This window comes from Eriocheir sinensis, chromosome 10 (assembly GCF_024679095.1).
Source record: "Eriocheir sinensis breed Jianghai 21 chromosome 10, ASM2467909v1, whole genome shotgun sequence".
Taxonomy (NCBI): domain Eukaryota; kingdom Metazoa; phylum Arthropoda; class Malacostraca; order Decapoda; family Varunidae; genus Eriocheir; species Eriocheir sinensis.
The window spans coordinates 6,954,110-6,971,017 of NC_066518.1; the positions used below are offsets into that span (position 1 = coordinate 6,954,110).

Consider the following 16,908-nt stretch of genomic DNA (forward strand, 5'->3'; position numbering starts at 1 on the left):
CTCTCTCTCTCTCTCTCTCTCTCTCTCTCTCTCTCTCTCTCTCTCTCTCCACTTTTGTGTAATTATTCTACATTACATGAATTACTTTAGAACGATTTATTTTTCGTTTATCTCCCATTATTCCTTAGCTACTTTTTTCGTTCCTTCCGGTTTTCCTTCCTTCTTTCCTCCCTACTTTCATACCTTTAGTTCTTGCTTCCTTCTTTCTCTCTTTTCCTTTTATCTTAATTTCTTTCTTCCTCTCTTTACTTCTTCGTGTCAAGCTTACTTTCTTGACTCACTCATTTCTTCCTTCTTCTCTTTACTTTATTCTACTCTCTTTATTTGTCCTTCTTCCTTCTTTACCTCCCTCAGTTGTTCCGGCTTTCATATATTCCTCTCATTCTTTTTATTCTTTCCTTTCATGCAGTTAAGAATCGTATGCAGGACTTAAACAATGAGAGGTAGCAAGCTTCTCCCTTATCCCGTGACCTCAGTTCTTCTGCTCCTTCTCCTCTTCCTCCTTGTTCACCTCTTTCTTCTTTCCCGTTTTTCTTCTCCTCTTGCTTTAATGGAGGGGGATTATATAAAGAGCATTACAGAATATGGAGAGGAGGAGAAGAATAATACGTGGAAAGACAAGACAGAGAGGCGGAAGAGAGGGATGGAGAATAGAATGAATGCTATAACAGTAGACGGTGATTCGATTCCCACGCCTTGAGAAGGATCAGTGTCATGTGAGGAGGAAGGAAAAGAGAAGGAAGGAGGAGAAGGAAGAGAGGGTTGTAGAAGAGGTAGTATTTTTAAGATATGACCCTGAACTGATTTTGCATAAGCAATTGGAGATGCGAGGGTAATAGGTTTAATAGAGTATATGAAGGAGATTGAGAGTGGAATGTGAATTAGAAAGACATCAAGGAAGGAAGGAGTAGAAAGTATTGATAGGAAAAGCGAGAGAACTTAATAAGGAAGTAGTTAGAAGATATTGAGAAGATAGAATGGGAGATGTGAATTAGCAAGGAAGGGAAGAAGAAAGAAAAGAGTAGAAAGTAAGTATAGGGAAAGCGACAGAAATAAGAGTTAAGTTTAATAGAAGGTATTGAGAAGAGAAAGAACGGGAACTGAACTATGAACATTTGGAGAGAGGGGTATTATCAGATGTAATAAACAGAAAAGGGTGAGAAATACACAGAAAAAGGGAAGAGTAAAACGTAATGATAGGAAAATCGAGAGACATAAAAATTGAGTTTAATAGAAGATATTGAGAAGAGAAAGAACGAGAACTGAATCAGAAACATATGGAGAGAGGGGGTATTGTAAGATGTAATAAACAGAAAAGGGAGAGAAATACAGTAGGAATACGGCTCCCAGAAACGAAAGAGGAGAAAGTATTGATAGAAAAGCGAGAAAACTTAAAGGAAATAGTTTTAATAGAAGGTTTTGAGAAGAGAGAGTGGGAAAGCGAAATTCTTAAGACGTGGTGAGAGAAGAAGTAATGATTAGAAAAACGAAAGAAATACAGTAACAATACGAGAGGAATAAAAGTGGAGAGAAGCAATAGGATGGAAAAAATGAAAGCAAGGGAAGAGAAGAGATGATAACAGAGACGATGCAAAGAGGAACCGGAATAAAATAATAAAAAGATGAGAAGGAAAGAAGGTTCAGACGTATCACAAAACGACATAATGCGTGCAGGAATAAAGAATACGAGGATCAATAGTGAAAACGTGAAGAATGACAGCTAAAAATATAGAACAACAGAAAAATACATCTCGTAATAAAAAAGGTAAAGAAATAAAAACTCCGGCAAATTGATGGGTATTAGAGATGGAAGCGAGAGAGGGCGGGGGGAGAGAGAGGAGACATCGCAGCCTTTGATCGAAGCTCCTTATTTCCTGCTTGTGGTGGTGGAGGTGGTGGTGATGATTATGGTGGTGATAGTGGTGGTGATGATTGTGGTAGTGGTGACGGAAGAAGCAAAACGAAAAGTAATGACCGTGATACCGAACTGCAACCGATACCGAACACCAACTTAAAATTGATGACACACGAGAAATATATAAAAAAAATCTGACTGCTTAATTACGGAGGGGCCGAAACGCAAAAGAACAGAATCGAGGTCTCAAGGTCTACGTAATCCCTTCTTCATCTTTATGTGTTGGTGGGTGTAGCGTGTTTGTGTGTATGTTTGTGTGTGGGATGGATGGGTAAGGAGGAGGAGGAGGAGGAGGAGGGAGGAATACTTGTAGGAGCAGGAGGAGGAGGAGGAAGAGGAAAAGGAATATGCGGGACGTGATAGTTTATGCTTCCCCAGCGAGTCACCTCCGGAAGATTGGGCACAGGTAAGGAGTGGCCCACCTGAGATTTACACTCCCCAAACCTCTCATTGTCGCTCTCCCTCTCTCCCTCCCTCTCTCCCCTCTCGCTCTCTCTCCCTGTCGCTCCTTACCTCTCCTTCTTCCCCCTTGCCTTCCCGTTCTCTCTCTCTCTCTCTCTCTCTCTCTCTCTCTCTCTCTCTCTCTCTCTCTCTCTCTCTCTCTCTCTCTCTCTCTCTCTCTCTCTCTCTCTCTCTCTCTCTCTCTCTCTCTCTCTCTCTCTCTCTCTCTCTCTCTCTCTCTCTCTCTCTCTCGCTTTTTTTCTGCGCTTCTCTCCCTCCTCCTTCTCCGCCTTCTCCTTCATATACATTGTTTCTTCCTTTCCTCTCCTCTGTATGTTGTTTCTCCATTATTTTGCTTTCCTATCCACTCTTCCTTTTCTCTTCCTCTTTCTCTTCTGCGTGTTCTTCCTCCCTTTGTTTTCTCTCCTTTCCTCTCATCCTATTATTTTCCTTTTTCTCCTCTGCATGTTCTTCCTCCCTTAGTTTTCTTTCCTCTTCTCTCTTCCTGTCTCTACTCTTCCTCTCTCACTACCATAATCCTCTTTCTCTTTTCCTTCTCTGCTTCTCTCTCTTCGCATTCATTCTTCCTCATTTCCTTCTGTTCCCCTTCGTCCACCTCTCTTCTTCACTTCCACCTTCCCTCCCTCTTACTTCATCATTTCCTCCTCCTCCTCCTATGATATGCTAAAGGTCACACGTGGAAGGGGACATGACACACACACATGCACACACACACACGCACACGAACACACTTGCAAGGTTAACGGACAATCCAGAGGTGTTTGTACGTGAAGGAGTGAGTATGTGTGTGTGTATGTGTGTTTGTATAGGGGACAGACAGACAGACAGACAGACAGAGGAAAGGTACCCGGAAGAAAAATGATGAACGGAATTAACACCACGTTTTTTCTCTCTCTTTTCTCCTTTTTTCTTGTTATTCTTCCTATTGACTCTCCCCTTCACGCCTCCCAGCTCTCTCACCTCGCCTGCCTCTCCTTTCCTTCGTCTCCTCTCCTTTTTATCTTTCCTCACACGTTTACCTTCCACTTCTCTCTGTCAATGTCCTTTTCTCTCTCTGTCTGTTTCTCTGTTTTTTTTCTCTCTCTCTCTCTCTCTCTCTCTCTCTCTCTCTCTCTCTCTCTCTCTCTCTCTCTCTCTCTCTCTCTCTCTCTCTCTCTCTCTCTCTCTCTCTCTCTCTCTCTCTCTCTCTCTCTCTCTCTCTCTCTCTCTCAATTTTTCTCTACTTGCTTTCTTTTTATGTTTATTCGTTTTTTTTCCACTCATTATTTTTTTCTTGCCTTGTCTTTTTTTTCTGTCCTTTCTCTTTTCTTTGTTTTCTCTGTCTCATCTCTTTCTATTTTATTCTTCCAATTTTCTCACCCTCTACTTCTTTCTATATTTCGCTTCTTCCTTTTTACCTTTTATTTTCTTCCTCTTTCCTTCCTTCCTTCCTTCCTTCCTTCCTTTCCAACCATCGTATTTTTTCCGTGTTTGCCTGAAACTTCCTTATTCCTTTAGTTACGTGACAGGTACACACACACACACACACACACACACACACACACACACACACACACACACACACACACACACACACACACACACACACACACACACACACACACACACACACACACACACACTCGAGCAGTAATTGGTTTTGTAATTTAGTACGTAACAATGTACACACACACGCATGCACACAATCTCATACACACACACACACACACACACACACACACACACACACACACACACACACACACACACACACACACACACACACACACACACACACCTGCTTGTTACCTGCTCAGACAGCCAATTAGGGGCATACAAGGGGTGACCTGACCGGCCGGACGAGGCGACGGATCAATGTGTGTGTGTGTGGCATTAGGCAGGAAGAGGGAGGGAAGGAGGAGGAGAAGGAGAAGGAGGGGAAGTGGAAGGAAGACGGGTAGGGGGGACAATGGCGGGAGGAAAGAGGGAGAGGAAGAGAGGGAGGTAGTGAAGGAGCTGGAAGGGGAAGGGAGAGGGATAGGGGAAGGAAATGAGAGGAAGGAAGGGAGAGGGAAGGAAGGGAAGGAGGGTTTTCTAGCTTGTGTCTGGTCGCTTTCCTTCATTTTTTGCTTTCTTTATCCTCTTATCCTTCATCCTCTTTTTTTTCTTCCTTCCTCTTCCTTATCTTCTCCGTTTTTGCTCCTTCTCTTCATTATTGTTTTTGTTATTTTATTTTTTTCTCTTTTTCTTTAGTTTTAGTTATTTTTCTGTGACTTTTCTCTTCTTTCTTTTCCTCCTACTCCTTTTCCTCTTTCCTCTCCTCTATGTCCTCTTTTTCGGCTTTTGTTCTTTTTTTTATTTATCGACTTCCTCCTCCTCTTCCTCCTCCTCCTCCCACTCCTCCTCCACTTCCTTCGCCCATTGATCGCTTCCTCTTCCCTTCCTCTTCCTCCTACGCGACTTCCTCTTCCTGTTCGTTATACTATTCCTCCTCTAACTCCTCTTGACCTTTCTTTTTTGTCTGCTTCTCTTTTCTTCTTTTAAGCAGATTTTTGTTTTTCTTTTTTCTTTTTTCTTATCTTTTGTTTTGTCGTTATCAATTTGTCTTTCATTTCTTCTTCTTTGACCTCTTCATTTTTTCGTCTTCATCATCATCGTTCACTAATTTCCTCATGTTCCCCTGCTTCCTCTATATAATTCTCCTCCTCCTCCTCCTCCTCTTCCACCAGAACAAGGTCACCTCTTTAACGTTCCTCATTAAATGCTCCACCTTATCATTCTCTCTCTCTCTCTCTCTCTCTCTCTCTCTCTCTCTCTCTCTCTCTCTCTCTCTCTCTCTCTCTCTCTCTCTCTCTCTCTCTCTCTCTCTCTCTCTCTCTCTCTCTCTCTCTCTCTCTCTCTCTCTCTCTCTCTCTCTCTCTCTCTCTCTCTCTCTCTCTCTCTCTCTCTCTCTCTCTCTCTCTCTCTCTCTCTCTCTCTCTCTCTCTCTCTCTCTCTCTCTCTCTCTCTCTCTCTCTCTCTCTCTCTCTCTCTCTCTCTCTCTCTCTCTCTCTCTCTCTCTTCCACCAGTGAATGTTCAATATTAACTCAGCTCTCCAACACTCTGTTCTCATCTGGCTCCACGAATCTTTAGCGGAGGGTGGCCGGGGGAGGGTCTTTTCTCTTTATTCTTTCGTGAGGGGTCGGTCTTCCAGCTTGTTTCCAATCTGTATGCATCTGTTTGTCTGTGTGTGGGGGCGGGGGGATGGGGGTGGTGGTGGCTTGTATTCCTGGCTTTGTCCCTTTCTTTCTTTGTCTCTAAGTTTGTGTATAATTTTTGTGGTGTTCCTGATTTCCCTGGGTCGTGTTTTTTACTGTTGTTTGGGTTTATATTTTGGCTGCGTCTGTTCTCTCTCGTTGGGTCTCTGTTTCTGTCTGTTTGTCTGTCTCTGTGTCTCTGTCTCTGGATGGATATGAAGCTTTGCGGCTGCCTTTGCCTGTCTGTCTGTCTGTCTGTGTGTATCTGTGTGTCTGGCTGGCAAGGTATTTGCTGTCTGACTTTACGTATTCTGCCTGTCTTTTTCTGTCCCTTCTCTCTCTATCTCTCTCTATCTACCTATCTATCTATATTTATGTCCTTCTATCTCTGTCTCTCTCAACTCACGGATTCATATATTTATTTAAGTATGTATATTTGTCCATCTATACTTCTCTATCGTCATTTCTATGCTTGCACGATAAGTATATTCCCAACGTAACATAATTTCTCAGATGTCTTTCATGTGATTATCTCTCATCTCCTTTGTGCATTTCAGAAAGGGACAAACCGCGGCTTTGAAAGATTACCCGGCTGTGGCTCGGCGTATGCAGCTCACGCGGGGATCTACGTCGGCTACATTCTGCTTTCATATCGTAGTTTCAGCAGGTACGTACACTTGACGCCCTAATGAGTCTACCTGGCCTTACCTTTGTGACCAGAAGTAATGAAAGACATGTTTATGATCTGCGGCCTAATTAGTGATGGGCGACTTTCGTGTGTCAAGGTTTGTTATTCTACGTTTCATCGTGAGCTTGTTATGATTCTTTGGGACGTCTGGGGCTGTATGAATGAAAAGTTTTGTTATGTAAGAAGAAAGTTTGTCCCACGCACTCTCTCGCTCTGACTGCCTGGCTCTGAGTGGGTGTATGTGTATGTTTCTACCGATTTCCTGCTTGTGTGAGTGCCTTCCTGATAGTGCATGGATTAGTCTGTGTTTCTTTTTCTCTCTGTCCGGTTCTTTCTATCTCTATGTATTTGTATGTGGAAGTGGGGAGAATTTTTTGTGTGTTTGTTTGTTTGTATGGGTGGGTCTGTTTTTCCCTTCCTTTCCCTTTTAAATATATTTCATCTACTTCTCTCTGTTTTAATGATGGCTTTTTAATGATAGTTTTTATGGCTAAATCATATAATTCTGTTGCAATTATACACACACACACACACACACACACACACACACACACACACACACACACACACACACACACACACACACACACACACACACAGAGAACGCTGACACAAGATCCCCAAACCTCGTTAATTAACTTCAGTTCTCAGGTAACACACATGAGTCCAGGTAGGTTAATCCCCCCGAGTGCTCTGGGCCTTCCTCTCTTCCATCCCTTCCCTCTTTCCCCCCACCTTCTCCTCCTCATCCTCCTCCTTCCCTCCCTCCTTTCCTCAGGCCGCAGAAACACCTTAGGGGGAAATAACATTGTTCCTACCCGTAACAAAAAGAGAGAAACAAAGAAAAAATTGGCCGCTACCTGCATTCAGCGGGGGATAAAAAAAGGACAGGTAATTGTTTTCGTGTTTGCATGGGTGTACAGGGGTTTTTATGGTGTGTGTGTGTGTGTGTGTGTGTGTGTGTGTGTGTGTGTGTGTGTGTGTTTAAGCCTGAGAGAGAGACAGACCGAGAGGGAGAAGGAGAGGGACAGAGAGAGACAAACAGACATACAGACAGAGAGACCGAAACAGAGAGAGAGAGAAAGAGAGAGAGGGAGGGAGGAATCACAGCATTAAAACGCTCCAGTCCAGGTAAGGGGAGGTGAACCGGGACAGGTAAGTGAGTGAGGCAGGTAATCAGTGAGGCATTAGGTGAGGCTGGCTCGGGAGGGGTGCTTAAAGAGTAGAACAAAGGAGGCTGCTGCTCTAACCACCCTCACTGCCTCTCCCCTTCCCTCCCTCCCTCTCTCCCTCCCTCCCTCACGCCCTCATTTCCTCCCTCACTCACTACTTCGCCTATCAGCCAATCTACCTTCCTGCATTACGACTTCCGCGTGGCTGAGAGAGAGAGAGAGAGAGAGAGAGAGAGAGGTCAACAAATCTACGTAACAGACAAGCCACGGTTCATTATCTTCAATCCGGCTAATGTTCGTGATTTCAAAATGGGATGAGAAGCGTTAGCGTACACACACACGCACACACACACACACACACACACACACACACACACACGCACACACACACACACACACACACACACACACACACACACACACACACACACACACACACACACACACACACACACACACACACACACACACACACACACACACACACACACACACACACACACACACACACACACACACACACACACACACACACACACTTGCACTCGCATATACACAACTTTTATTAGCATTTTTTGTTCCCTTTTTATTTTGTATATATAAAGTATGTAAAAATTCTGTTGGCTATGAATATCCAAAGTAACGAGATTAGCTTTTTGAAATCTCTTTAGAGGTAAGCCAAATGGAATTTTTAACGCTACTAATAAATGAGTTTTTTTCGTTTATGAAAAATTCTTTGATAATACCTAAAACTACGGCTTTATGTATTGGAACCTCATCTGCTAAACAAGTACATTAACTCCACATAATGAAAGCTCATTAGTAGGGATGAAAACTGCTCTGAGGATGATGACATTTATAATAATAATAAAAAAACTATAATAAAAAAATGATATGAGCACTAGTTGAATCACTATCAAGGCCATTGCATTGCCACACACAGCGACGACGTAATGTTTCATAACCTGACTTGCAACCAAAGAGTATTGACTACCGCACTGCAAGCCTGGCACTAAGAGCATTAGGGGCCGGCTGGACAAAGGCGGGAAGCTACTTGATCCCACATCATGAAGATTATCCTCAGGCGTAGGGACATTTCCGGGCTGCCTCTTTCCCTCCGCTCTCCTCCCCGCGACGCGCATCCCCGCACCTTCATCTCTGCCTCCTTTCTCTTTGCTCACCTCTTTCCTGCTGTCCTCTCCTCATCTTCCCTGCCTCGTCCCCGCTTCGTTGCTCTTCACCCTCTTCTCTCTCCTTCCTCTTCTCTTCTATGTCTCTCCTTTCCCTGCCTCATTTTGTCTCTCAATCTCTATTCACTCTCTCACTCTCTCTCCTTGTCTTTGTTAGTCTCGGTTGCTGTCTGATTCTTTCCATTTCTGTCTCTCTCCTCTCATATTTCCGTCTCTTCCTCTTTCTGTATAACTTTCCTTCCTTTATACTTATCAGCTGTCAATCTCTCCATGTCTCCCGTCATCTCTCTCTCTCTCCCCTTCGTTGTCTCTCATCTGACCTCGCTTTCCCCCCTTTCGTTCCCGGTCGTTCACCCTCTTCTCTCTCCTTCCTCTTCTCTCCTAGTCCTCTTCTTCCCATGCCTCATTTTCTCTCTCAATCTCTCTTCACTCTCTCCTTCTCTTTGTCAGTCTCGGTTTCTGTCTGATCCCTTCTATTTCTGTCTTTCATCTCTCATATCTTCGTCTCTTCATCTCTATAGCACTCTCCTTCCCTTAACTTATCTTCCATCTATCTCTCCATCTCTCTCTATTGCCCCCTTCGTCTCTCTTCACCTCATCCCTTCTGCCTCCCATGTGACCTCGTTCCCTCCCTCCACCCCTTCACCCCCCCGGTCCCCGCTCGTTCAAGGTCGTTGTTTTCCCTCCTTCGGTCACTTCCTGCTTCGCGTCTGTTACCTGTAGCGAATGGCCATAAGGGCGACACTCCCCGCTTTCCGCTGCCAGGATATCACCTTTAAGAGGCAGGCGTTCAGGGCGTGTGTGTGCGTAATCAGATACAGAGAGAGAGAGAGAGAGAGAGAGAGTTATTGGTGTCGTAATCCTGTCACCCGTTCATAATTAAAGACGTTTTGCGATGTATAATTTTTTACATGTATAGCTTTATTTCACCTTCTATCCCCCCTTTCCCTCTCTTCCCTCTCTCCAAGGACGAGTCTTGCTTCCTTGCTTCACTCACTCCAGCTAGGAACGTTGATAACACCCGAACACAGCTTTCTCTTTACTCCCTGAGATGTCTTGGCACTTATGTAGGTATCCATTATTTATAGACATTTTTAAGTTTTCTTTGGATTAAAAATACTACAGCTCCGTCTATCTTTAATGTGTACTTGGCGTAAGGGCATTGAAAGCCGCATTCTTGTTTTTAGCAGTGTATAATTTCCTGGTGAACGTTACACATCCTCCAGTTTGTGTATACGGGATAACGCAAACGCACACGCACACGCACACGCACACAACACGCAAACACATTTGCCACACCCAGAGGCCTTGTCCTTCACACCATACACACACGTAGTAGCTTGCCTAACAATACCTCTCCTCCTCTTAATCCTCCTCCTCTCTCTCCCCTTCCTCTTCCTCCTCCTCACCTACTTCTCGCTCTCCTCAACTTCCTGTTTCTCCTTTACTTCTTTATTTGCCGTCACGCCTTAAATAACTCCCTAAATCATGTGTGAATTATGTAGTATGAACATCTGCAAGGGAGCACTGAGGAATGAGTGAGTGCTTGAGAAGAAAGAGCTCATCATGATGGAGAGAATGATTAGCGTGCTCATTACTCATCCTACTAACATATAACTTATTTGGTGATGTAAAGTAAATTTGTTTTGGGGAATAGATCTGAGGTGTTCGCTCTGTCCATCATGGGGGCCGTCGAGTAATGTAAACGGGGCTGGCCATGTCCTTAGACTTTTCCGCTTCTTTGCATATGTAACTCTCCGCCCCTAATATGCCGCTTTTATTATACCCATCAGAAATTTTGTTGCTGTCTGTTTATAATCTTGCTGAAAAAGTGCTTCTTTCTACCAGGTATCCATACAACCCTTCCACCCTGTCTTCTCTCATCTCACCTTCATCTCAAGCTCACACTTTTTATTGTAGGCATCGTTAACTTTGTGACTGTCTGGTGGAAAACTAGCTGAAAAACTATATCTTTCTGCCACATATCTACACAACCATCCCACCCTGTCATTCCTCATCTTACCTTGATCTCAAGCTCGGTACAAGCTTCCGTGTTTCAATTTGTTTTTCGCATCCACACGTATCACATTTCAACTCAGCCATATTGCATCTCATGAAAGAATACAACCTCTTCCACCACTCCTATCCTTCCTTCCACTCTAACTCTTTGTCACACCATCCTTTCATAACCTCTTGCCACACTCACGTCTCCCCGTTCCCGGAGGCACCCTGTTCTGCGCACCCGTTTGCTGCATCGCCCCGGCCTTTCTCGCCCCATTCTGCCCTAACTGCTGCTTCCGGGTCCCATGATGTCGTACTATTACTACTACCCCCGCCCCAACCCGAAGCACTCCTTTTAACTCCGAGTCCCCTTTCTCTCCTGAAATCTACCTCGCATCTTCCACCTCTGCTTCTCACTCTCCATCACTCCACACCTACCTGGACCACCACACGTTTCTCTCTCACTCCTCTCCCATTTCGCTTCCATCCACCTTTCCCTTCCCTTTCCATCTTCCACCTCTGCCCCCTCACTCTTCCTCACTCCATACCATCCTATGTCCTCACACTTCGCCTCCGCTCCACTTTCTCCTCTCCCATCCCGCTTCCACCTCCCTCTTCCCTTTACCACCACTCCTCTGTCCATCTCTTCCTTCGCTTCACTCCATCTCCGTTTCTCTTATCTCCACCCCTCCTATCGAACCTCCTCCATCCCGTCCCCGACATCGCTCTGCCTATCTCTGCCACACCTCCCTCTCTCCCTCTCATTCACCGCACCGCCCCGCCCTGTCTCCCCGCCACCGCCGTCGTCGATACAGCCGTTCCTGCCAACTCTTCCGGTGTCAGTGTCTGGTTCTCACTTTAAGGTTAACTTGATCAATATGTGACCTATGATGTACCTGGAATATTGCATCCACTTCTCTTCGGCCTCCTCCACTTCTCGTCCCTCTATGCCCTCTCCACTTACCCTCATCTGTCTGTGTTTCTGTCTGTATCTCTTACCTACATATATAAAGAACCCACTCCCTGTCTTGCCCTTTTTCCCATATGCCAGCTGTCTATCTATCTGTCTGTCTATCTGTTTCTATCTATCTCTATATATTTACACATTTATCTATATCTATCAAGCTCTAATGCCTACCTACATACATATATAAGTCACTCCTTCCTTGCCGTTTCTTCCATTTGCCAATTATCTATCTATTTGTCTATCTAATTACCTTTCTATCTCACTTACCTATATGCCTTTAAAGTCCACCCCTTTGTTGTCCTTTTTCCCATTTGTCAGCAGTCTATATATCTATCTATCTATCTATCTATCTGTCTACCTCTATCTCCCTCTCCTACATGCCCTCAGAATCCACTCCACGGTTGCCCTTTCTTCCATTCGCCAGCCGCCTCATCAATGTTGCATCTTTTCCCTCTCCTTCTTCCCATCGGCTCAACCTTCTTCACGTCTCCAGTGCCGCTCACAGCCTAGTCCCTGATGCCCTTTTGATCCCCCTCGCTTATTTTTTATGTCGCTTCACCTGAATAATGCCGACACACCTTGCGTCTCCCTCTTCCTCGTCTGGTTGGTCTTTCTTCTCCCCATCTCCCTGGTTACGCGTCCCCGTGAGCTCTCTAGCCTTCACCTTCCCTCCAAAGACGACGGCACTTGTTCTTTTTATCCTTTTGTGTATTTATTTTTTATTTAGCTCTTTCTATTTCTACGGTCTTATATTTCCTTCACGTTTTCTTATAGTTTTGACCATCCCCTTCACTATCCTCACTATCTGCACCTCGCAATACTCGATATATCCAGCACTGTCCCCCCTCTCCTAGCCATCCATCTAAACCCCAGTGGTTGAGACGCTTCAGATAACTAACTAAGTCCATTATTCGTGTTCGCTTTGTTGTTATTTGGGTTTCGCGTGTATTAATATCCGAAACAGGTGAGCTGGTTTACACGCACCTTCCCACCTAATTGGCGCACCTGCTCACCCCATGCAACACCTGTTTGGCCACGGCTGTGTTCCTCGTTAGTCCGCCCGTACCGGCCGCTCATGTAGAAGGGCGTGGAGGAGGAGAAGGTAGGGGTTGGATACATGAGAACATGAAAGATCAGGCAACAAAACGTCTGCTGTCTTTTAATGAAGCTGCCTGCTTTAGGGATTTAATCAAATCGTCAGGTTCTTCAGCGAGCCGTGGCACCGATCAAAGCATTTGCTAAAAGTGCGTACTGGTACGTTCAGTTCTCTCCTAACGCAACAGCCTAACGATCAATGTGATTATTAAAGTTTAAAATGTTTGTATATATTTTTGCAAGATTATTTCATTGGCAGATCACTCTGTTCGAGAAGAAAAAAAACTTTTATAGATTCCCTTATTGAATTGCCTCTTTTCAATTGTTTGATCGTTATGTTATTTCCTGGTTTAGTTTGGAGCTGAAAAAAATACCTGACGTTAAAAAGCTTATTCAGGTACTTGAAGACCTATATCGATGCCCCCTTAGTCGTCCCTCTTCCATCAGAAAAGAGTCGCTTCAGTAGTTCTTCTGAATGGCCGAGCCCTCAACGATGGTATCACTTTCGTAGCGCGCCGCTGCACTCTATCGAGTAATTCGGTTTCCTTGTAATTGAGGAACTAGAACTCTGTTGTGTATTCCAACCGAAATCTTATAAACAAGTTACACAAAGAGACAATACAATCTGCGCCTTACACGTGAAATTCCTTGCTATGAATTTGATCAGGTAAATACCGTTTTTGAAGACAGACCCTCGGCGTTTTCTGTGTCTCAGGTCAGTGTTGATAATGACCCATAGATCTGATGCCTCTTGTGCGATCCCTAGAGGCCTTCCACGCATGTTGTATGTAGGGTTGCTATTCCTGGACCCGAAATACATAACTTGACACTTCTTAAGGTTGAATGAGGAGGAGGAGGAGGAGGAAGAGAAGGAGGGATAAGAAGAAGAAGAACAAGAACACGAACACGAAGAAGAAGGAGAACAACGACGCATAATAATAATAATAACAAGAAGACGAGAAAGAATAAGGATTAGAAAGAGTATAACGACGAACAAAAAGAGAAGCATAAGAAGAAGAAAAAAAAAAGCAAACGAAGCAGACGCAGAAGAAAAAAAATAAAAAGCAGCGAAGCAGACGAAGAAGAAGAAGCAAAAGCAGACGAAGAGAAAGAGGAGGACGAGGAGGAGAACTCGGAGAAATAGAACGGTATAATTATTAGTTATTCCCAAAATATCCGAGCAATTCTTCATGCAAACAGACCGACTAATTGACAAACAGCGAGCCAGAAATACACACACACAAACACACACACACACACACACACACACACACACACACACACACACACACACACAAAGGGATGCGGCCAGCCATGACAGGCGTTCCTACGGGTCACCGGATAGCCCAGGACTCCTTGACGTCACCAGGTAAACGCTGACGTCACTGCCCGGGCGTGCCATTGGGCGTGTCGGGGCGGCCTGTGCACCCTCCTGTGAAACCATTGAGCGGCCACTCCTTGTGATGCTCAGCAAATTGCCTCCCCGCTGAGCATTTGCCCTTGAGATGATAACTGTTCCCGCCATTTGGATTTAGATCTCGCTATCTCTGACGTCTGTTAATACTGTATGCACCACTGGCCTACCGTCTCTCTCTCTCTCTCTCTCTCTCTCTCTCTCTCTCTCTCTCTCTCTCTCTCTCTCTCTCTCTCTCTCTCTCTCTCTCTCTCTCTCTCTCTCTCTCTCTCTCTCTCTCTCTCTCTCTCTCTCTCTCTCTCTCTCTCTCTCTCTCTCTCTCTCTCTCTCTCTCGAGCGTGACCTAATACGTAAAACACCATTAATTAACGTGATGGTCTGCCAGGATAACACGGATGGTCGGTTTGGTGTATCCGCCCCTCCTTCGTTCCTCCCTCCCTCCCTCCATCTCCCCCTCCCTCCGTCTCCATGTCCTTCACCCCTATACCGTCCCACCATCCTTTCACCTTCCTCCTCCTATTCTTGTCTCCTATACATCAGCACTATTCGCACTATTCTCTCCCTTTTTCCCCATTTCTCTTCCCTCCATCCACCTTCCTTTTAGCTCTAAGCCGTCTTCTTTTTCTCCTCCTCCTCCTTGCTCAATAACGTTTACCCTATTCTTTTCCTCTCACCCATGTACGCGCTGTCTCTTCATTCTTTTTTTTTCCTTCTCCTTCTGCCATGTAACACTTCCTTTACCTTTCTTTTGCTTCATATATGTACGCGCTTTTCACTCGATCCAAATTCTTCTTCCTTTGTTTTCATTGGCTCCCTTACTTTTTTTGTTGTTATTTGCTGAGTTTTCATCCTTCTCTCCTTTTAGTTATGCCCGTTTTTCATCCTTTCCGTTCTTTTAACCATTTTACTCATGCTTTTTCTTTCTCTGTTCATCCTCTAATGTTTCTCTTTTCTCTAACTCTACCAGCAAATACTTCATCCACTTGCCAGTACTTACAATCACCCTAATTAGTAAGTCCCATTAGAGTACAAACTGTCGACCTTAACAACGATTTCCAAAAGAGGAGATGAGAGTGTGGCCTCAAACTGTAGGCAGATCAACATGGCCAATTCCAGCAAAGCGATGCAATACCGAAATAGGTTGAGTTTTTTTTTTACTCGAGCCCTTCCGGCGAAATTTGTCATGAGGTAAACGAACAAAATAATCCCTGCTCGTTACTTTTTCAACGAATGTGGGCTGAATATTTTCATTCATGCAACAAACGTTTTAATCTGATTTGCGATTCAATGAAAAGAGTGACGAATAGTGTATCTTTAACGCCGGAAGTCTCACATTACGTAAACATTTTTAACAATTTTTTTTGCCAGCTCTTGTATATTTCCATGACTCCTTCTCCTTCCCTTCCTCCTCCACCTCCTATTCCTCCCCTTCCTCCTCCACCTCCTCCTCCCTTTTCTCCCCCTTCCATTCCTCCCCCTTCTCTTCCTCCCCCTCCCCTTCCTCCCCCTTCTCTTCCTTCTCCTTCTCTTCCTTCTCCTTCTCTTCCTTCCCCTTCTCTTCCTCGCCCTTCTCTTCGTCCCCCTTCTCTTCCTTCCCCTTCTCTTCCTTCCCCTTCTCTTCCTTCCCCTTCTCTTCCTTCCCTTTCTCTTCCTCCCCCTTCTCTTCCTCCCCTTCTCTTCCTCCACTTTCTCTTCCTCCTCCTTCCCTTCCTCCTCCACCTCCTCCTTCTCCTCCCCTTCCTCCCTCTTCCCTCCCTCCCCCTTCCCTTCCTCCTCCACCTCCAATTTCTCCCTTTCCTCCTCCACCTCCTCCTCCCTTTCTTCCCCCTCCCCTTCCTCCCATTTCTCTTCCTCCCTCTTCTCTTCCTCCTCCACCTCCTTCTTCCCTTCCTCCTCCCTCGCTTCCCCTTCCTCCACCAATGCATGTGACACATTTTTTCCGTTATTCTTACAGATTTTGTTTTGTTTTCTGATTCCTTTATGTTCAGTGTTCTGTGGTGAGCTGGAAGAGGAGAAGCAGACGAAAAATGCAAACTGAAAAATTCGTCGTCTGTGATTTTTCTGTGTGTGTTTTTAGGAGTAGGAGATACAGATGATTATGAAGCACTTTGTGTGTGTGTGCTTATGTTTGTCTGTCTGTCTGTGTCTGTTAATGTCTGTTTATATGTCTGTGTATCTCTGTATGTGTATATGTATGTCAGTATGCCGGTCGGTCAATCTGTAATCTAACAACAAACTTTTTTCTTTTTACGCAGAAAAGAGGAAAAGAAGAGAAAAGAGGAAAACAAAGACAAGGATAAAGGAGGCAAAAAAACTACAAAAAGACATTAATAAGAACACATCGAGACACTAGACAAAAAAACTGAAGATATCAAGGCACAAGAGGAAAAAAAAAGACCACGGAGCACCAAGAAAAGGTAAGAAAAAGGTGCACCCCTTACCTGTTGTAACACCTGGAAGGAAAATACAAGGGGGACCACAGGGGGGATCACGGAGGCTGAGAGGTCATAGAGGTCATATGAGAAGTCAGTTCTGCACCGCCTAGAGGCCTACCTGACTACGCTGGACAATCAGTTTAGTTACAAGAAAGGACACGGCACTGAGATGTGCGTGTGAAAGTTGAAGAATAGTATTGAGTATTTCACTTCCAGGGCCTCACCTGTCTACCTTTGCTTCCTTGACGCCAGCAAGGCCTTTGACAGAGTGAACTACTGGAAACTTTAATAAACTGCTTTTAAGGGGAACTCCTGGATACATTGTCAAGCTCCTAATGTACACTGGATCTCAA

The 16,908-nt window shown here is 44.7% G+C and overlaps 1 long non-coding RNA gene across 1 annotated transcript in view; it reads left to right on the forward strand.

The window, feature by feature from the left end:
• LOC126996521 (uncharacterized) overlaps positions 1 to 16,502 on the forward strand; it is a 98,634-nt gene extending 82,132 nt beyond the window's left edge. Inside the window, exons 2-3 of the long non-coding RNA XR_007751233.1 lie at positions 6,151 to 6,260; positions 16,376 to 16,502. This is a non-coding gene — a long non-coding RNA (uncharacterized LOC126996521). The remainder of the gene's footprint in view (positions 1 to 6,150; positions 6,261 to 16,375) is intronic.
• Positions 16,503 to 16,908: the final 406 nt, after the last annotated feature.